Here is a 23,213-nt window from a genome sequence, read left to right on the forward strand (position 1 = left end):
GTCAGGATCATTAAGGCACTTCCTGGATGCATAATCCCTGGTATTTAGTGGCTCTCCCCTACCTCCCCCCCGATCCCCATATCAAGGTTGTGGTATGTTGCTGAATAGAGCCTTTTGGCCAGGTGTACCTCCACAATATGGTAGTAGAGCATTGTGCAACACTGTGTTAAAGCAGTTGCTGAATAACAAAAAGGTACAGCAACATGTACATGGAGGTGTATGCATTGCAGTATCTTCATTAATCCCCCCCCCCCACACATATAGAAAGACAGCTTTATCCTTTATTGCAGTGATGGAGAAGGTATACAATGCAGTTGTACCATGCATAGTTTGTATGTAATATGGTTAGCAATTACTGCTAATATTAAAAAATACATTTGCCACTAGAGTTCAATACACCCCTAAGAGTCAATCCAGTGGTCAGGGATCTGGCTACACACGTAGGACGTAGGAAGTAGCCTTACTTTTCACCACCAAGTGGCCACAGTGGTAAGAAAATCTTTTTATGCTGCACAACTTATAAGTAAGGACATGCTATCTAGGTCCAGATAGGTCATTACCCCACTGAACTCTGCCCTTATCAGACCAATCACAGAGTACAGTGCACCCTTTGGTATGTACCTGACCAGGCATTTGCATCAACTAGAATGACCTCAAAGATTCCTTACAAAAAGAATACAAGGCATAATAAACCTTTATGCAGAGCGCCTTAAAGTCCTTTCCCTCTGCTCAGCCTCCAATAGATTGCTGAGGGGTGATAGATTGCTGAGGGGTGATCTTTGCCTGGCTTACAAGGCATCCATAAACCCCACACTTATGAATATCCTACATATTTGTCAAAGAGTATAAGAAATGCAATGAATTTTGTCTGTGACTTAAACAGAACATGCTGGAGACATAGGTTCATAGGTAGGTACTACGCTATCCACCCTAGGGCATTTATAAGCCTAGCCAGAATGTGTTGGTTTTTGCCTCCCTTTTAGACTAGATTCCTAAGCCTCTGTTCAACAGGACCATAGAAGTGATCCCAGGAGTAAATTTACGATTTCCCATCCACTCAACAAGATTTCTCTTGAAGCGGGTCAGCGAGGGGCTCTGCCTAACATGGACTGGGATTCTATTCCAGAGTGAGGGAAGCCTTTGGGATATGAGTCTATCCTTCCAGCATGTCCTATTTATTATTGTGCTAAGGTTTAAATCCCTAAAGCATGTAGCTCTAATGGATTTGGTTTTCTTGAGGTGGAGCATGTCCAACAATTCCGGGTTAGACATGGCCTTGTACGTCAGGCAGAGATCGCCTCTGAGTAGGCGGTAAGCAACTGAGTAGAGCTGGAGTTTCTTTAGTCGTGCTGCATAGGGCATCTGTTTGAGGCCCACGATCCTCTTGGTGAGGTATTTTTGAGGTCTCTCCAGCTGTTGCAGGTGTCGGTAAGGTACATCCCAAATGGGGCATTGTACTCAATTATGGGCCTGATGAGCGATGAGTAGAGGGGCACAATGACCTCTCTTGATCTAGATGTGAACCCTTTTGTGATTAGGTGAGCTATATAGAAGGTTTTTCTAACCACTTTGGCAATGTGATTGTCAAAGGAGAGGTTACTATCTACTTGGGTCCCCAGAACCCTAATTACTTCTACCGTACTTAGTGGATTACCTCCTATGTGGTAGTTTGTGGGCACTTTGTTTTTCCCAAAGGGGATGACTATGCACTTTTTGGCATTTAGCTTGAGGCCATGGTTCTGACACCAGGTACCCATCTCCGTAAGGCCCTTCTGGAGGATGCTTGTGTCAGCCGATGAGTCAATTATGGCTCCCAGTTTGCAATCATCTGCGAACTTGGTAAGCCACAGTCCTCCCATGTTTGCCTGTACCTCAGAGAAGTATATACCGAACAAAAGAGGTCCCAGGACTGAGCCCTGTAGGACGCCACTTGTAACCGGTTTAGAGTCGGACATAGCACCTGTGACTCTGACCATGTGAGTTCTATCCCTAAGCCAGTTTGTAATCCATCTTGTGACATATGGGTTAATATTTAAGCTGGTAAGCTTATTTATGATGCCAGAGTGGGGTATTGTGTCTAAGGCCTTTGCGAGGTCCTGTGGACTACCTTTCCTTCATCTATGGCTTTGGTTACTATTCTGAAGAAGTCAACTAGGTTTAAGAGGCAAGATCTGCCTTTAACAAAGCCAAATTGGGTAGGGTCCAGTGTTTGAAGGTTCCCAATGTCTTTGTTTATGAGATCCATGATGATGCACTCCATAACCTTGCAGACCAGGCTAGTCAGGCTTATAAGGCAATAGTTCACGGGATCCACTGTGGCGCCACCTTTGTGGAGCGGGATCACTGTTGCTGTACGCCATTCTTTGGGTACATAACCTGTGGTAAGGCTGAGCTGCAACAGTGAATTTATGTGAGGGTTTAGTTCATTTTGGAGCTCGTGTAAGACACAGCCCGGGATACCATCCGGTCCCATTGATGCTGTGTTTTTTACTTTGGAGAGGGCTGCTTTCACCTGTGTGTCTGTGATGTGTGGGGGACTACATTCTTCTGGGATAGACACTAGCCCTTTTGGGGGGGAAGGGGGAGTAAAGTTTGCACTGAACCTGACCACCAGGATGTTGGCAATGTCAGTGGGTTCAGTGTATTTTGTGCCATTTTGCACCAGCTCAGAGCAGATCTGTGAGTTGCCACCCAGATTCTTGACATAGCTAAAGAACGCCTTGTGATTATCTTTAGAGTCTTTGGTGATTTTTCTTTCAAAGCTAGAATTTGATGATTTTATGAGGGATCGAAGATTCTTGCTAGTACTGATCAGGGATGCCTTCCCTTTTTGGTATTTTGCCTTATCATGTAATAGTTTCCTCCTTCTGTTGTATAGCTTATTTATGGCCAGGGACCACCAGACTGATCTCCTGTTTTTGGAGGAGTGAGTCTTGGTTTTACTTGGGATGGCACGATCCATGTATTCCTGTAGGTGCTCACAGAGTGCATTTTTTAAAGGATTCTGCGGTTTGGCTAGCATTTTCCATTAGCCCGGGGACTTTGAAACTTTCCACCTCGGTCTTGAGAAGTGTGAAGTTTGCTTTTGAGAAATCTTTCACAGTGGTTTCCTTGGCTGGGGTTGGGGTTGGGATATGGATGTCCATTGTGATTTGTTTATGGTCTGATCTTACCAACGAGGGGTTTACCTCTGGTGTAGAACATTGAGCCCCCATGTTGGTGATGACCAAGTCCAATATATTGTCCCCTCTTGTGGGAGTGGTGACCAGTTGTTCCATGGCATTTGAGTTTATAAACTCCAGGAACCGTTGGGCGAAAGAGTTGGGACTAGTTTTCCCAGTCAATGTTTGGGTAGTTGAAATCCCCCAATATCATGGTGTTTGGTGAGACCTTCATATTCTCCAATGTTCTCAGGAATGCCGAGTGGGGGTCCTGAGACAAGGTGGGTGATCTGTAGCAGGCTACAAACTGAAAAGCAGTTTTACCTACTGTTAGTTGCACATGGATGGTTTTCGCTGCCTCGTGCAGTGCCATTAACCTGGAGGTGTGTGTATCCTTGATGAAAATGGATACTCCACCACCTTTAGTATTTCGGTCCGAGTTCTGGGGCTGAAAAGAATGGTATGAGTTGAATCCTGGTAGTGCTGGGGTGCTCTCTGGGGTCTTGAACCAGGTTTCTGCTACTGCACAGATATCATGTATCCCAGAGACTGCCCCTCCTATGGAACAGGCTTCCCATCCATGTAAAGCTGAGTTCATCTATTACCCAGTTTAAGCACAACCTAGACAAGTGGATGGGGAACAGGAAATTTATACTGGGCCTGGCAATGGACAGAGGTAGCTTATAACTGCCGGGCCCTCAATGTCTTATTTGGATATAGGACATCATTATTCTTTCAGGAAAACTTGGCTCGGGTTAGAAAGACCCCTGGATTGTTAGCTTACTAACAGTCTATGAATCTATGAATAAAACACAAATTGTTGCATTCCATTGTTATACAGTTTTGTTCTACATTCCTACTCAGATAGAAAAAGCAATTTTGTGACTGCCATTCTTATCAAGGACTGTAAACTGTTAAAAATATACAAATTATAATATCTATTCACACAAAGTAAGATCAAGCCATAACTAAGAGACATTTTCATATACTAGACAATAAAATATAGTGTCTGAAGCAGGCACATTTGCCTTCTTAAGTAAAATGTTCATTTTGTTAGTTTGTTTCAAGAGGTTGGGACCAGGTCATAAAAGGATTTCTCAAAAGTAAATAAAAAAACTGTTTTGGCTTATTTTGATGATATCACTGTTTCTGGGACAATAAAAGGCTGATTTATTTTAATGTACCTATAGTGGAGGACAAAACTTAGTTGTAGATTAAAAGTAAAAATGTTTAGAAAGAAGCATACTCTTGCTGAAATAAGTAGCAACTTTGCACCTTGAGTGATATCATAGAAACTTTAAGTGACAAGTAAACAGTTGATTAGACTTGTGTTTTGAGTGATGTAAAGTATTGCTCTGCTGGGTCTAGATAGTGGAACAATAATTTGCAAAGCATATTCAATGAAACAGTTTGCAAAGGCACACCTGCATAAAAGGTAAGCACCACCTTAAACCCTATTTTCTATTCATTTGCAAACCAATTATATTATTTTCTATGAGTTTAAGACATTGCTTAAAATGTAACTCAGACTGGAAATAAAATATACATTTAAGTTAAAATGTCTCAGTTATTGCCAAATAAATAGTTTCATTAACATCTATATAATATTTAAAACTCAGTAATATCCTCTTGAAAAACTACATTAGGAGTGTGTTATGATTTTGCATTAAAGTATTAAACTGCATTTTTATAAAGCTGAAACCCAGGCAGAGTTGTTGCAAGCAAGGGATATTCAAATATGCCATTTAAAATTTGATTAATGCCAATTTATATAGTCAGTATGTGTTGCAAAACAGTTTAATGTACAATTTTATTTATTTATTTACTTAACACTTAGTTGACCAGGTTAGTTCCACTAGGTGAATGGCCTCTTTTCAATGGAGACCTGAGGTGGTATTCATACTCAAAAGGGGAAATTTGTTCAGGGCCCAGGGAAACTTCCCCTACTCTTTTTCGATCAGAGTCATTAGATGGTACTGGAGGGCTGATACCGAACTCAGACAACTCCAACATGGCAGAGTACAGCAGTCACAAAGCTGAGAGTCCTGCAGAGTCCGTGCATCATAATGTATAGATGGTTGAGGCTTTGGTGATGAAAGTAGATAATGGAGAGTCTTACTGGATTTAATGCTGAAGGATGGAGAGGAGGTTTAAAGGAAACAAAATAGTTGAGCGAGTGTTATAGGAATAGGGGAATACTGTATGTGCAAGTAAGAAACCAGGAGAGGAAGAAATAAGTGTTTTGAGTGATGGCATGCAACTGAGCTGGGGTGCTAGGCCAGTAGAGAAGCCAGTTGTAAGTACATACTTCTGCAACAGGCTGAAGTAATAGAGTTGATGCAAATGCTGAAAGGAGAACCACAAAAACATATGCTTCAACTGTGAGTCAGGTAGACAGAAGAGGAAGTATGGAGGAAAAGGGAAGGGCAAGATTTCGGAGGAGCACTGAAGGACTGTATGTGTGTACAACAACAACTAGTGGCAAGTGTGATAAACCGAGATGCTGCCAGCACAGCTAGCTGGAATTTTGTAAATAATTATATGTCACTTGAAAATATTAATATGATTTACATAGAAATGTGACACTGCCAGCCCAGCTAGATAGAATTTTGTAAATAATTCTGTCATTTGTGAATAGTAATATGATTTGTATGTTTGCTGTACAAATGTAAGAAAACTAGATGTTCTGTATTAAGCTTCAAGATTGTAACCACAGTGCACTCTGCTGGAAATAGCAGACATGTATATAAACAATATGTCAATGCAAATGTATGGTTTCACAGTAGAGTAGAAATATACAGAGTTAACTTTCAAAACTCTAAGAAAATAAGTTGATAAGTAGAGTTTTACCATGTGTTATAAAATTAGTTTATCTCAGCTAAGAGACAGGATGTCTAGGCTAGGGCCTTCTTTCTATTGTCTGGAAACAGAGGTAATTACACGTTTCCAAGGTAATTGTTTTATGACTCCCACTTTGAGGCAAGTTTTTAAAAGAGAATTGTCAGCTTCTGAGAGATACGTATTATTAACAGAGACATGTTAAAATGTTAAGTTCCTGCTAGCCTGGGAAACTAGGCAGAGGTGACAAGAAATATGCAATCGGAGATGATTCAGCAGCAGTGTTTATTATTAATTTAAGAACTATCTCAGGGAGAAAGTCAGTGTATTTTGTATCTTGTTCTGGACCTGTTAAGAAATCACCAGCACTTGCCTTGCTCTGTAACTAAGTTATTTAGGTACAGTGATTTCTCTTCCAGACAGATAGGAATACATTAAGAATAGTCTAGATGCTTTCTGTATTTATGTGAGACTGTCCTACAATGTTGGTTTAATTTCCTGTGACTCTGAACTCTATTGTCACTGTGTTGAGTTAATGGGTATTGTATTGTGATTTAATATTTATTATTAAATATATTTAAACCTTTTAATTGTGGCTGGTTTTGTGTAAAGATATATAAGCTCTTAGACTACTTGCATATGTATTTGGTGATACTGTACAGGCCACTCTAGAATAGCCTTACAAGCTCTGGTCACACTTATCATTTGGATAACAGTAACATTGCACAGTGGAATTGGTCACCCTTTGGGAAGGGCCTTAAGTAGCTGATATGTAAGTAGTGGTTGGTGGCAGTGATTACTACCTTTTAGTTTGGATAGAAGGGGGCATAGCTAGTGAACCTGTGCCAGCCTTCCCCAGGACTGTCTGTATGTTTGAAACTAAATCAGATCTCAAAGTGTGTGTGTGTGTGTCAGCTACTTAGGCAGGGACAAGATGCACTGGTTGGACAGAGAGGGTGCTGGAGATTTTGGCTTGACCACTCAGTGGAGATCTGAACCCTACAGATGTGCCAGTAGAGTCTTATTGGGGTTCTGTAGACAGAGGGAAAAAGCAGCTCCAGACTGACTGTGATCTGTGAAGATATGTGAAGGCTGCCAGCCTAGCCAAATATAATTTTGTAGATAATTCTGTCATTTGTAAATATTAATGTAAGCCACATGCTTGTTTTCTTAAATATAAGAAAATTATGGTAAATGTTGAACTTCCAACATGTAACCACACTGCACTCTGCTGGAGGAAAGCTGATAAGTCAAGCATTGTCTAATTGTTTGATGTCAAAACTCGAAGCCGAGATGTCTAGATAAAGGCATTCTGCCTATTGTTTTGAGGCCAGAGTTAATGGCTAGAATTTACATATATAATTTCTTTTATTGCTGTGGCTTCCTGACCAGCTACAAGATCAAAAGGGCTATTACACTCTGAGTTTCTGTTATCCTGGGAAAACCAGAGAATTGTTAAGGATGATGTAATGTGAGGCAGCACTCTGTTATCAATTTAAACAGACAGAATCAGAGAGCATTTTGGCATTTGTCTTGGGAACATCCTACTCACCAGCACTGCCTATGCTCTATATGTAAGTTTATTTTAGAACTGTGATTTCTCCTAGATATAGCTTGGAAATAGGAAGATTAGATTAGTCTTTTTTCTGTATTGATGTCAGAACTTTTCTACTGTATTACGTTAAGTATTTCACTGTAATCTCTGAACTGTTGACTAGCACTGTGTAGAAAGAAGTATTGTCTTGTGTTTTTATTATTTATTATTAAATATTTTTAAACCTTTCAACTGTGGCGGTTTTGTGCAGAGATAATTTAACCTCTGGAGTACATTGCATGTATAAAGTGATACTATCCAAGCCACCCCAAATAAGCCTTGCTGTTCAGTCACACTTACCAGTTGGATAATAATATTGCACAGTAATAATTGGACACCCTTTGTTAAGGGCCTTTTCAGTAGCCGATATTAGTGTGGCAGCTGGTACTACCTATTAGACTGGGCAGAAAGGGGACAGAGCTGGAGAATCTGTGCCAGCCTTCCTCAGGAGTGTCTGTGTGGTTGTATATAACTCATCTCAAAGAGTGTGTGTGTGTGTGTGTGTGTGTGTGTGTGTGTGTGTGTGTGTGTGTGTGTGTGTGTGTGTGTGTGTGTGTGTTTGTCAGCTACTTGGGCAGGGGCATGAAGCGTTTGTAGACAGAGAGGTTGCTGGAGGTTTTAGCTTGCACACTAGGCTGAGATTTGGACCCAGTGGGGAGTCTTATTGGGGATCTGGAGAGAAAGGGAGAAACCAGCCCCAGATTCACTGTGATCTCTGTGTGCTCTTAAGGGAAATTGTAATTTACTGTGTGAGTATTTGTCATCCTCCCAGTGTGCACGTCCCTCACTGGTGTTAGTAGTGAGTATTGAGGCTCCTTGATTACTGGGCGAGTGCACGGGCATCACAGTAAGAATCAGAATAAACACCAATGAAGCCTAATTAATCAGTATGATACCCTGGATAATATTATTTTGATTTAATTAACTTAGGCAGTGAAGACTTTTGTGAAGTGACTTTTGAAATGTATTTAATAGCATAGCATTTTATGAATAAAGTGAAGAAAAAAGCACACTGTCACTGTGAAAAAACATTCTGTTTCATAAATAAGCATACAATTAATAACATTAAATAACATTAGCTACAGGAAAATATGAGTTAAGAACTTTTTTTTCTAACTGTTTGTAGTAAAGTGCACACTGTTAAAAATGTATGGTGAAATTTTCCTAATGTGAATTTAGGAAAAATATAGCATGTGAGAAAATGGACACTGTTAGACACTGAAGACAAGTTAAACTTTATTCAACAGTGTATTAAAAGAGAATGTGGACAATGTAGGGATAGGGGACATACTACTAGGAATTGTAAACCGATATGGTGAAAATGCAATAAGAGAGGACATTTTTGGTTGATTGTTCTTGATTACAATGAGAAATTATACATGAAGAAGAAAATGGTAGAAACAAATGAAATTAGTTGAAAGTATTACTGAACATATCTGTGAAGAAGAAAGTAATATGGGCAAATAAGTGGATAACACTAACACAATGCAAGGGAATTGGAAAATGGGGCAAATGAAGTGGGATATCTGTAGCCAGAGATGTCTCTGATAATATTTAAAAATAAGTATGCAGTACTGGAAGGTGAAGAATGACAGAAAGAGATAAGAGACAATGGAAGAATGAGAACAAAATTGTATAAAATCAGGTGGTGAGGGTTAGGAGTAAAATAAAAAAACTAGAAGGAGGGAAGATACAAAAAAGAGAAAAGGATGATATAGGAATATTGGCATTAAATGTAAGTAGTTACAAAATGGTATCAGGAGTTTGTTAGTGAATGAATGGTATAAAACATTAGATTTGAATGTGATAAGCTTTTTGTACATAAGCTGTGTGAAAAAGGGAAAAAGAGAGGGAAAGAGAAATATGTATGTGATGGCAAATATGTACATAATTGTGGTGGGAGGTTTTAATTGTAATTTAAGAAAGGAAATGGAAAAATAACAGAAGTTGTTATGGGAAGGAAATAACTGATAAAACATACAGGTCTGAAAACAGGAAAAATGGGGACTGGACAGATCTGAAAGACAAGAAGGCCTTGTAGAATGTATAAAATAATTAACTTTCAGATCACAAAGCATTATCGGTTAGAATAGGAGTTAATAGAAAAATAATAAAAGTAGGAAAATTAATAAAAAGATTAACAGATAAGGCTAACAAAAAAGGAAAAAAAATAGATAGGAAATTATGATAAGAACATATGACGATGAGTGTGAATTACGAAAACTGGACATATTGCTGAGTATGTGTATAAGGAAAAGTATAAAAAAAATCTGAAGTTGAAAACAGAATGAAAAGGGTAAAATGGAGTGAGAAGAACCAATGAAAAGGTATGAAAAAGAAATAAAAGAAGGGTGTAATGGAATAAGAGGAACAAAAAAGAATCATATGAAAACAGAGACAAAGTAAAAAAAATTGATGTACAGACAACTTTCTAACAGGAAAAAGAGAAAGACATACTGTTTTTGGCAAGATAAGTTAAAACAAGAGGGGGGAGCAAAGAAACAATATTAGATGAAGACAGCAAGATAAAATATAAACAGGAAGAAATTATGGAGACTGTTGAAATTATACAAGTATACTGTATGAAAACAATGGAAGGTGAAAATGATATCTGAAAATGTTAAGACCTAGAAGAGAAATTTAAAATAGAAGAATTGAAGGAATCAGTAATGGAAGGAAAGGTCGGATCAGCAACAAGAATGGATGGACTAAGTTATCGCTATTATAAAAGGCTATCCTCCAAAAAAGGAAGCCAATCTGGTGGTCCCTGCCATAAAAAAACTCTACAACAGAAGGAAGAAGCTGTTGCAAAAAAAGTGTAAAATCCCCTGATTGCAGGAACTCCCTGGGCAGACTCAGTAAGAAGCTGAGATCCCTCATAAAATCCTCCAAAGCTAGTTATGAAAATAAAATCACCACTGATTCTAAAGACAACCACAAAGCATTATAGAGCTATGTCAAGAATCTCAATGGCGACACTCATATCTGCTCTGAGCTACAGCACAATGGCACTAGATATACAGAACCAATTAATATTGCCAACATCCTGGCAGATAGGTTTAGTGCAAACTTCACCCTTCACTCACCCTCCAAAGGGCCCATCACTATAACTGAAGAATGCAAAGCCCCTGTAATCACGGCTGCACAAGTAAAGACCGCACTCTCCAAAGCCAAGAACACAGCATCCATGGGACTTGACAAATCCCAGGCTGCGTTCTGCATGAACTACAGAAGGAACTGGTACCCCACCTAAGTGCCATGTTCAATCATAGCCTCACTTCAGGCTTTTTGCCTACTGAATGGCACAAAGTGACAGTTATCCCACTCCACTAAGGGGTCACCACCGCAGACCCTGGGAACTACCGGCCCATTAGCCTAATGAGCCTGGTCTGCAAGGCCATGGAACCTATAATTTTGGAGCTTATAAACAAGGACATAGGTAACCTCCAAACTCTGGAACCCACTCAGTTTGGGTTTGTAAAAGGTAGGTCATGTCTCCTAAACCTGACTGACTTCTTTGAAACAGTCACCAGAGATGTGGACAAGGGTAAGGTGGTACACACAGCTTATCTTGAGTTCGCCAAGGCTTTTGACACCATCCCCCACTCTGGAATTATAGATAAACTCACTAGACTGGGCATAAATCCCTATATCACAAGATAGGTGGCCAACTGGCTCACTGACAGAACCCATACAGTGAAAGTAGCTGATTCCAAATCCAACTTCAGAACAGTGACAAGTGGAGTACCACAGGGCTCAGTCTTGGGTCCTCTCCTGTTTGGCATCTAATTCTCAGAAGTCCAGGCTAATACAGCAGGTCTTTGGCTAACGAAGTTTGCAGATGACTGCAAACTAGGCCCATAATAGAGTCGCCTAATGATGTGGACATTCTACAAAGGGGCCTCATTGAGACTGATGCTTGGTGTCAAAGTCATGGCCTCAAGCTGAATGCCAAGAAGTGTATTGTCATCCCCTTTGGGAAAAACACTGTACCCATGAACTACCACATAGGGGGTAGCTTACTAAACATGGAATGTGTGATAAGAGACCTTGAGACACAGGTGGACAGTAGTCTCTCCTTTGATAATCACATCGCCACAGTAGTCAGGAAATCCATCTACATGGCACACCTCATCACAAAGGGGTTCTCCTCCAGAAAGAAAGAGGTCATTGTTTCTCTCTACTCATCTGTCATCAGACCCATTATAGAGTACAATGCCCTGTTTGGCATGTATCTCGCAAGACATCTACAACAACTAGAAAGGCCACAGAAATACCTCACTAAGAGGATTATTAGCCTCAAACAGATGCCATATGTAGACCAACTCAAAAAACTCCAGCTCTGCTCCATCGCTTATTGCCTACTCAGAGGTGACCTCTGCCTAAAATACAAAGCTATGTCAAACCCAGATCTGTTGGACATGTTACACTTAAAGAAACCCCAATCCCTTCGAGCCACATGCTCCAGGGACCTAAACCTTGCCACCACAATAAACAGAACATGCTGGAGGGATAGATTCCTGTCCCAGAGACTTCCCATGCTCTGGAGCAGACTACCCATCCATGTCAAGCAAAGCTCCTCATTAGCCCTCTTTAGGAAAAATCTTGACAATTGCATGGGAAATAGGAAATTCACCCTCAGGATCACTTCTGTGGCTCTGCTAGACAGGGGCGCAGGAAAATAACTTTCTTGGGTGGTGAAAGCCAGGGAACTTTTTTGGCTAGGCTTATATAGCCTAGTACTTACCTATGAACCTATAAAGGAATGAATGAAAGAGAAAAAGACTGTTTTTGAAAATACTGAATGAGTGGATGGAGAAATGTATAAAGACAGAATAGTTATGTGGTGGGATGATTAAATTTATACAAAAAATAAAATAAAAAAAATTATAAAAATATTGAGGCCCAATTGAAGGCTAATAATACTGGGAATATATAGATTATACCTTGTTATGAAAACAATGCAAAAAATATTGGATGAAGTATGGGGTTTCAGTATACAGAGAAGGGAGATAAAGGTAGTGTTAGCAATAGTAAATGAAATTACAATTGTGGAAGTACATTTACCGTAACAGTAGTTGTTCAAATGGTCTCTACTGTGTTAGCCTTAGCATTACAGCATGTAGTAGATATTATGTTGACAGGAAAAAAGATTTACAATTAGTAATGTGATAAGGCAATGCAGAAGATATTAGAAGCATATGGGATAGGCAGGAAAGCAGCAACGGTAATAAGGATATGCTATGAAACATCCTGGATGAAATTTATGCTAGACAGATGATTAGGAAAATTTTGAATTAAAAGAGAACTTAAACAGGGATATATCTTATGAATGTGTCTTTTTGTATTGGTGGTGAATGCAATAATAAAAGCAAGCAATTGGGGAATGAGAGAAACATGAGAATTAGAGAAATTAACTGGAATACTTATCTGTTTGTTATATGAAGGTGACTTGGACATTTGCAGCTTAAAATAAGGACTGGATGAATGAAATTGTGGAAAGCATGATGAACTGTTACATTTTGGATTGCAGTTACAAAAGATGAAGAGCAAGAGGATTAGTGAAATTAAGAAAAAGAATGGGATATATTTATTGAGAAAAGAAATAAGTGCATTAGTAGTAAAATGCGGAGAAATTAAAGTGTAATCGGTCATTGGAGAGAAATACTGGAAGAAATTGCCAAGTTTTTGTTTTGGTGGAAAATATTTTTATTTATCATTTATACAAAGGGGATATATATTACAAATGTATATACTGTGAAAACCTGCTTCCTTGGTGGACGGTGCATGTGCTTACAGTTAAAATGTAGAAAGTACTGTTAGGTGTATTTTTCAGTTTAATTTTAGGTCAATACTGAATCCAACAAAATGAGGAGTAATATATAATAAAAAGAAGAATGAAGTTTAAATAAAAGTAGCATATTTTACATGCATTATTCTTATTTACAAAATATTTACAATCATTTACATATGTACAAATACATAAATACACAAATATGTTTCATAATTTCCTTTATACAATCATACTAAATTTTCATCCCTATTAGACAACCAGTCCTTTTTCCATAATTTACACCATCTGATTTTACTTAATATTGTTGCTAAAATCCATCAACCACTAACATAATTTCATTTATTCTTCTTTCCATATAATCCATATAACGTAAAATAACTTTTTATTTATTCTTTTAACATGTTTTATTTCTATTCTTGTAATATCCATATTTATTTTATCCACTTATTTAATATCTTTGAAAAAAATCTTCTGTACATAGTTTTCCCTTATTCTTTTACATTTCAAAAACACATGTTCTGTAGTTTCTTCTTCTTAATAATGTAAACATATTTTATCACTTTTCTTTTCATATGCCATATTTCCTTTTACTGGCAAATTATCTATTACAGTTTCCACAAAACTTATTGACATTCTACTTTCTGATTACACAATTTGCTTCTTATTTTTATAGTTTTAATTTTTTCATCTGTTAGATTTCCTGTGGTTTTACACAGTAATGTTTTATCATTACATTCTTATACCATATGTATCTATCTTTTTCTATATCATCAATTTTTGTTTTCCACAAAAATATTTTTTTCTTGGCAATATTTTAGTTTTTTATTTATGCACCCTTTTTCTTCTTTATTCTTTTTTTACCATACTCAAAATGTATCATACTTTATACAGTTTTACTAATCTCTCATCTTTTTCATTTATCCACTTTAACACTTTGTACAAATTTAATAAAGCAACATATACCACTAGGTTAATTAACCCTAAATCTTTTTTTTCTTTTTTTTTGCATAAAAAACTCCTCTTTTTAATGGGTTTAATCTAGAACCCCATATAAATGAAAAAAATATCTGCAATAATTCATTTTCAAATGCTGTTGGAAGCATAAACACACATTCGCCAGGTCTAGGAATTCTCAGTTAGACAATCTCGCTCATTTCCAGTTTCTTTACTATCCTTTCCTCACTGCAAACATTGAGTCAGTTGTGCTGCATCTTGATCTGAATCTCAATTGCTCATCTCCCATTTTATTTTGCATTACTTGGTACATTCATTTTCAATCACCCACACTATCACTTTCATGCAGTGTGAGAGGAGTCTGATATTTCTATACTACCCAGAGTTGTGAATGTCCCCATTGTTCTTGTACACACTAATACTAAAATGCTTATTTTTCATTCAGATGGAATAAGCCTTTTGTTCCATATCAGTATAAGTATCCTCTGGAGCCATTTCTGCCCTAATTCTCCATCATCTTGATCATATCTGCCATGACTCATCTAAGCCTGCTGCTTTCCCTGCCTTCATTTTCCTTAGTGTTGTTCTTACTTATTCTAGGCTGTGTATGGGGCAGTACACCTTTTCAGAGGTTTTCTTTATTCAGAAGCTACTAGAAGTACTCCTTTCATTTGTCTTTGATGTCTTGTGGACTGGTAAGCAGGTAGTTGGTGACATCTCTTAAGAATGTTGACTGATGACTGTCTTCTTTATTTTTCTGTCTTTGTCTTGCAACCTGAAAAAGTTTATTTTGTCATCTGCTGACTCATTTTCCAGAAGCTGTTAGAGTACCTCTGATGCCTTGTTGTTTACTATTGTGACTCTTGGCCTCTTTGTTAGCTGACCAGTACTCCTCCTTAGCCTGGTCTGCCTTTTCTGTCTCCCAGTTTTTCCCTGCACTCCTCCTTTTTTTTGACAAATTCCTGGACTTTTGCATTTTTGCATTCCACCACTAGCTAGCCTTGTGTACGTTATTTCCTTGCCTATCTCTTCTACAGTCTTCATACATAACATTTTGAGACACTGCAATTTTTCTTTGGCTCCACTTATTTCATCATCTTCATGAGATGCTAGACCCCTGAGTATTTCCTTAAACTCTTGTGCTTTCACTCCAGTCAACTTCCAGGTCTTCAGCCTAGTCTTTATTGACCAGAGCCTTATCTGACCACTGCTTGCAGCTGACTGTGTCATCAGTGGACCAATGGTTTATACTATGGACAGAATGTGGATGACTTTGCAATCTCTGATTCTACCCCAATGGTCATTCCTTAATAATAGAAAGTCTGCTCAAGTTGCACAATGAACTTTTTTGAGTGTGATCCTGTGATTGTCTCTCTTACTAAACAATGTGTTGGCTACCATCAAGCTGTTTGCCAGACAGAAGACTAGAATGGCCTCTACTTCTTTATTCCTGTTGCACCACCCATGTGGACTTGGACAGACTTCATATCCTTTTCTGTCTGTCCTGTCTGTCCCAGTATGAGCATTCAGTCCTCCATTATCAACACCAACTCAGGTTGTCCTGCTGTATCTAGTAGGTCCTGAAACTGCTGCCTGAATTTACTCTTTTCATCATCACAACTCTGGTGTGGGGCATAGGCCGAAGTTATAAATACTGTCCTATCTTTACACTTGAGACTGACTGCCATGAATTTTTGTTATCCCTCACTATCTTCAGAAGACTAACCCTCACCACAATTCTCACACCATTTCTAGTCTTTCCTCTCCTGAGTAGTAAACTCTCAATCACAAACCAGGTTACTTTGTTGCCCTAGCCTTCTACCTTGTCTCTGGGACACAGGGGATGTCCAGATTCCTCCTTACCAACATGTCATTCAGTTCTAAACTTCATCTTGTCAGTTGAATCTATATTCCATGTAGCAATCCTTAGTTTATTTTGAACTTTAAATTCAGATTTTACATTGCGCTTTCACTCAAAAGAGCTATTCAAGTAAGCCAGACTGAGCAAGTAGCTTATTCACCCAGAGCTGCTTTACGGCAAACACACACTGGCCTATAGAAGTACAAAGAAAACTCCCACCATTTGTATGAGTGCCTGTCATAGGTCAGATTAGGCCAGGTCTTCAATTTGCTTATCAAAGACAAATACCATATTTTAATGACATTAGTCAACATAACCAAATCTCGTAGAACAAATTTTTAAACTGAGTGGTTAGCCATAACAGCACATAATTTGTGATCCACTATCTCTTATCTAAAGGACACTGCACACCACAGTTGATACCTAAAGTGGTTGATCTACCGAACTCTTCCCTGGATAGGGACCATTTAGACTATGTGGTGGTGCCAATGAGTATTCAACTTTGGGTGCATTCTATTGGCATTCCTCTCAAGTGTGACGTGAAAACATCCGGCATGTTTTTAGAAGGTGGGAGATAACCCACAAAAACACAGGGAGACTGTATAAACTCCACATAAGCAATGGACAGAGGTCCATTGATCCCTCCACCTTGTGCTTAGGATGCAAAGACATTAACCATTATGCCAACCATGGGAACTGACTAATCTGCATAAGAAAAGGAACAAAAAAAACCCCTCATGTTTCAAAACTGAATTCAAGAAATTAAATAAACAACTTAGAAATAAAATCACCCCCTGGCTAAGACTGAAAATTTCCTCCGACTGCAAGGATGACCATAAGACATTTTTCAACTACATTAGGAACCTTAAGAAAAAACAGCCAATATTGAACTAAGCTAATTCAGAACAATATTTATTTATTTATATAGTCAATTTGGTAACTGGGGTAGAGCACTGATCCAAGTGGACCTATTTCAGTCTCAGTCCAGACAAATATAAAAGAAAAAAGACAAGCAAGTAAACAAGAAGTATTACGAATACAAACAAAATGTTGTGTGAAGACAGCAATGAATCAATAACAGTAATAAAAAAAGTACGCAGTACAAGGGACAATAGGAAGGGATGGTCAGAGTAAAGAAGAAGAAGAATGAAATACTGAAGGGATAGAGCACAACGTGTAAAAGACAGCAAATGTTAGATAAGGGCACACAGACAACTATAAAGAATATATAAAATGTGGAAGAGATGTTACATATTAGTGCAGGGAAATAATGTGAGGAAGATAAAGATGGCTGACAGGTCAAGGGGAGCGTGGAGGATTAGGTGATATGTACAGAGGGAAAGCATTTACAAACTGCCTCAAACTTTAGATGATCTTTAAGCTGTGAATGAAATGATGGGTATGACATGAAGTCTTTACTATTAGCAGGGAGGGATTCCACAGAGTTAGGGCCTAGGATGGAGAAAGCATGACGATTGGTTCTGAGGCACTGAAGAAGTGTGCATGGTGGGGGTGGGTAGGGCTGGGGTGATGTGCATACTTGGGTATGTAAATGGGGAAGTTGAATGGCAATTACTGAGTTGAGGAATAAGTATTTTTAATAGATGTATGACAGGTGTATTTCCACTCAGTATCGGTGAAAACTCTATTGCTGTAGGTGGAAGAGTAAGACAAGAGCAGTAAAAGAGTGTAAGTTTAGATGATAAGAGGGAAAAAGCATTGTAAAAGAGATAAAACCCAATATTTTTTGTGGGGAAACATGTAGCTGAGTCTAAAAAGGTTGACAGGTGAGGTGAGGAGTAGAGTAGAGATGTTCTTGGCAGACAGTGATTAAGAAAGAAAGAAGGGTGGTATCAGGGGGATGTGTATATTTGTTTGTGTAGCTATAGTTTGTGCTCCTTTAACTACAATTATGATGTAAGCAAAAATGGGAGGGGTTAGAATGGAGTAAATGTGTGAGCTGTGGGGGTGGCTGGGAAAATGGAGCTGGAAGGGGAGCGAAGCAACCAGAAAAAAACACTAGTGTGTGAGTAAATCAGTTTGCAAATGTGCAGAAGACTCTGCACCAACAGGACAGTAGGAAACCTTCCAAACTTGGACAAAAATGTTATTTTGATATTGCTGTGCAATGGTTACAACTAGCAGCAAACTATGTCAAAAACTACAAGAGATGGGAATGTTTTATAAAGCATAAGCATGAGACATTGCACCTACTCAGATACTGAGGATATAGCCAACATTTTAGTAGATACATTTAATTCAAGTTTCTCATCCCTGTCTCCCAATCACCACCACCAGTAATCACCTCTGTGAAAGTTCTAAAAGCTTTTACAGAAGTAAAAAAAATAGTTTTGTGGGGCCTAACAATGTGCCAGGGTATGTCCTCACCACTATGAACACTGTCTCACCAACCCAGTTCTAAAGTAGTTCAGCATTAGCCTCTCAAATGGCTTTGTGTCAAAGGCATAGAAAGCAGCTCTGGTTATTTCCCTTCATAAGTGGGAGTTCTACCACTATTCTTTGCAAATACAGACCAATAAGCCAAACTAGCCTTGCCAGCAAGATACTGAAACACACCCTTGCATAAGTAAACTTACCACAACAGTAGATGTTTGAATATATCACTGCTGCAGTAGTCTTAGCTGTATGAGTTCTATCCAGCTGAAGAAAGAGCAGCTGGATAGTCTCCCAAAGTAATAGATTCCTTCCACATGCAGCCAGACTATTGGCTGCATAAGTCTTTAAGTAGAGAAAACCGGCAGCCTTGGCACCAAAGCTTCAGGACTTTCTTGCCATCTGAAAAGAGGGAGGCTACAGTCCTGATAAGAAAATTAAAGAGGAATATGTATACAAATCCTTACTCTGGCATAACTGAAACAGGCTGAAGAAAGAGCAGCTGGATAGTCTCCCAAAGTAATAGATTCCTTCCACATGCAGCCAGACTATTGGCTGCATAAGTCTTTAGTTAGAGAAAACCAGCAGCCTTGGCACCAAAGCTTCAGGACTTTCTTGCCATCTGAAAAGAGGGAGGCTACAGTCCTGATAAGAAAAGTAAAGAGGAATATGTATACAAATCCTTACTCTGGCATAACTGAAACACAAAAAAGTAGATGGAGGGAGGTAATGGCTACTGCAGCAGTGATATATTTAAATATCTGCTGTTAAGATAAGTTTACTTACACAACTGTATGGTGTTAATATAATCACTGCTGAAGAAGTCTTAGTTGAATGGATGGAATTCCAAAAATAATACAGTTTGGGAAGAGGAAGGAAAGAAGAGGGTTCAGGATCCCCTGGAGAATGCTGCTAGCAAAACTTGTTCTGTTGCTGGAAAAGGAATCTAGGTTGCAATGCTTTCTAACATTATACATACAGGACATTGTAACTACCTCTAGAATGCTTCTAAAGTCCACCCCTTTCTAAAAAGCCATAGTAGAAGCAAAGGCGCTCATAGAATGAGCCTTGACCTTATCACAGTCTTATAACAAAAGGAAATTGCAAGGACCAGTAAAACGAAAAGATAGACTTCCACAAAAAATAGTAGTACAGTTCGGTACCAATGAAGGCTGTCTTCCAAAACCCCGAAATCAAAGCCACACTCCACAAAATTGCAAGGGACAACCATCTGAAAATATTCTGTTTTGACACAGCTTGCCTTGTTTCTTACCTTCACAAAAAATAAAAATCTGTTAAGCTTTCCTGAAAGGTAATACCTGAGCTGCCTATGAGAGTTCACAGTACAAAGAATCCTTTCTTCCTGTTTTTGTTATATTCAGTAAAGAAGACTGGCAGATGGATGGTTTGGTTTATTCTAAACTCTGACACATCTTTTGGCATAAAGGAGGAATTTGTTCATAAAGAAACCTCATCTTCATGGAAGACCAAATAGGGTTGAGTCACCATATGAGCTTGCAGCTCAGATACTCTTCTTTCAGATGTTAGAACAAAGAGCAATACTGTCTTAAGTGATGAACCATAAACCAGTCTGATCACCTGCTTCAAAAGGAGTAAAGTTAACTTTTCCAAGGCAAAGTTAAGATCCCAGGTAGCTGTCACCTGTTTTCTAGGTGGATTCATATGCAAAACCCCTTTCAAGAATGACTCGACCAAAGTCTGTGATGAAAGAGAAGGTTCCCTGGGCAGACAAGTACAAGTACTGCAAAACCAGAGGTACAGAAAATCTGAATGTGCTCTGGTTGTTAGTGCAATATCAACTAGCAAACCTTTTCCATTTTCCAATTAAGATTTTCTAGTAGCTTGTTTCTTTGCCTCCTTTAACACTCGATGCATGCCCTCAAAAAAAGGTGCCTTAAATTTCTTCTGTGAGCAAATCCATTGTGTGAGGAATTATAATTGTACTTGCCAATTCCATAAGAAAAGTGAACTATTGATTTCTGGGCCAGAAGAGAATCACCACAATGATTTTTGGAAATTCCTCCTGAATCTTCAGAATGACCCTGGACAATAGTGTAAAGGATGAAATGCATAAGTGAACATTTCAGTCCAAGAGAATGAAAAAGCATCTATTTTCCAGGCCTGTTTGCAATTAATCCTACAAAATAATTCTTTTAGTAGTCTATTTTGAAAGGAGGCAAACAGACCTATTGTGGAGTTTCCCCACAAATGGATCATTCTGACACTGCTCCTGACATGCACTTGCCAGGTGAGTTCACCCTCCAAATTTTAGCAGCAGCATTTCTAGGAGCCATTAGTGAATAGTATATACTTTCATGCCATGCCACAGAGGATTCGACACCATCCTCTTTATAGGTTCATAGGGTGGTACTAGGCTATCGGCCCTAGGGCCTATAGAAGCCTAACCATAACAATTCCCTGGCTATTTCTTCCCATAGTATTTACTTTAGTCATAATTAGTCAAAGAACATGCCAGTGATATCTTCATACTATAGTTAGCCTCAGCTCATAATATGATTACCGTAAGCTTCCATGATAGAGTTAAGCTCTGATCCTCTCACCAAACCCTTTGTTCCTCTTCCTCAGCATTTCCCCTCTGTAGTTGCACCTCATTAGCTACAGTCTGCTACAAAACATCAGACAATGCCATGCTTTATGATTAGGAACATTATGTAATACTACCTGTTGTTTTAAACTTTCCATCAGAACTTCAGTGCAAGGCTAAGTCCCATGTATGCAAAGTCCTTTGAAATGGGACCTCATACAGTACAGTTCTTTTTGTCCATATGCTATAACCACATCATTGTACTGTTTTTTATTAGGAAAGTATAAAACAACTTAAATAGTCTATACAAATATAACAAGTTAGTTCTTATGTCTTTATAAGAAAAAAAAATTAGAATGTGAACTCCTATTTTACTAAAAAGAAACAAGAATATTAAAATCTGCAAATATTCAATCTACATAGGAAGACATAATATGGAATGGTAACGGAACGGGGATGATAATACACCAAGATCTAGAATTAATGCCACTACAAGCACAGCTTATATGTCTCAAAATGTATTCTTTACTAGTCCATCTCTATGAGCAGAACAGTATCAATCACAAAAAAAAGCTTCCATCGAAGGAAAAAGGAAATGAGATTTGTACAGATGAGATAAAAGCTACATGATGTATATAGTTTATCCAGCAGCCAGATCACTAGGATAATTTTGCTAATGAGTATAAATTGCTTACATGGATTTTTAGGCATTATGTTTGGTAAATAACTGTAAAATCCTTCAGGTGGCAGTTTCAGACTTTAATAATGTGTGCAAATCAGTTTTTATCATACCTGAATGTGGTGTACATGTGGAATGCTTATAGACATAGAGGACAAAAAACAAACAGCTAGCATGGAATTTAAATTGTGGGCTCCTAGAAAACCCAAATTACTGAGTGACGATCTGTTATATAAACTCTGTAAAGTAAACCATGGATAGAGCATAAAGACAGTAATCAGGTATTTTTTTTTCTATTGCATACTACCTAACAAGCCTAGTTCATCCCCTGCATCCCATAGTCTTACTGTTTTTAATGATACACAGGGTCAATTTCAACCATACCTCTCAACCTCTGACAGCAAGAAATCTGGACAAAGCCATAAATAATGGGGGACAAAGGCCCGAAAATATGGAAAATTTTTAAATATTGCTTCTACAAACTTAGAAAGTTGATGAAGTAAAAATGTTTGCATTAGCATGGATTTTCTGAAGGGTATGAAGTCTGAAACTCAATATCTGTCAGGAGTTTCTGACTTCACACTTTAATGAATTGCAAATTATTTGCCAGAAAACTGCAATATTATAAAAAATGGACCAAAAATATAAGCAAAAAATTGGACATTCTGTGAAAATCTGTGTAGTTGAGAGGTATGATTTCAATTTATCAGTGCAACTTAAACTGATAAATAATACATCAAAACAGAAAACACTGAAAGTTATGGGTTTCATCAGAACCGCTGAAAACCTTACAACAAAAGTAAAAAAAAAAAAAAAGTAAATAACATTACTGCATGCCTTTCTGAACCCCCAAGACCCTGGCTACTCTAAATATGTCAACACTGAAACCACACAACAGTATAGAAAAGAAGAAAGTCCCTTAACCTGCTATCTGACAATCTCAAAAAAAAAGGCAGATTATCATTGTAAGTAGAAAGAACATTGCCATTCACTTACAGTGATAAAATATAATAACCCGTATATTGCCTAACGCAGAAATTGAAAAAAAAAATCATAGAAGTAATGCTGCAAACTGAAAATCGACTAAAAGATGATGGATGTCATGAATTTTATCAGATGTATACACCAGTATATGATTTTTAACCAGCTCAGATGACATAGATGGATAAACCCCAACTATGGCCCTGGTCACTTGAGTTTGATTAGCTGTTCAGGTGCTTGATGAAGTTGGTAAAAGAGGACTGGAATGCCTAGCCTTAGGAAAGAGTTGAGAAGATCAAAACACATTCAGCAACAATCCTGTAGAGTGGGACATTAAGGTGACATCAAGGTGTACCTCCTAGGACCATTTCCACTGAGTAGAAGGATAAAG

The 23,213-nt window shown here is 38.3% G+C and overlaps 1 protein-coding gene across 2 annotated transcripts in view; it reads right to left on the bottom strand.

The window, feature by feature from the left end:
• LOC122809712 (protein NLRC5-like) overlaps positions 1 to 23,213 on the bottom strand; it is a 1,339,659-nt gene that overhangs the window by 1,102,943 nt on the left and 213,503 nt on the right. The window lies entirely within an intron of this gene.

This window comes from Protopterus annectens, chromosome 8.part0, assembly GCF_019279795.1.
Source record: "Protopterus annectens isolate FY-2018-M chromosome 8.part0, PAN1.0, whole genome shotgun sequence".
Lineage (NCBI taxonomy): Eukaryota > Metazoa > Chordata > Ceratodontiformes > Protopteridae > Protopterus > Protopterus annectens.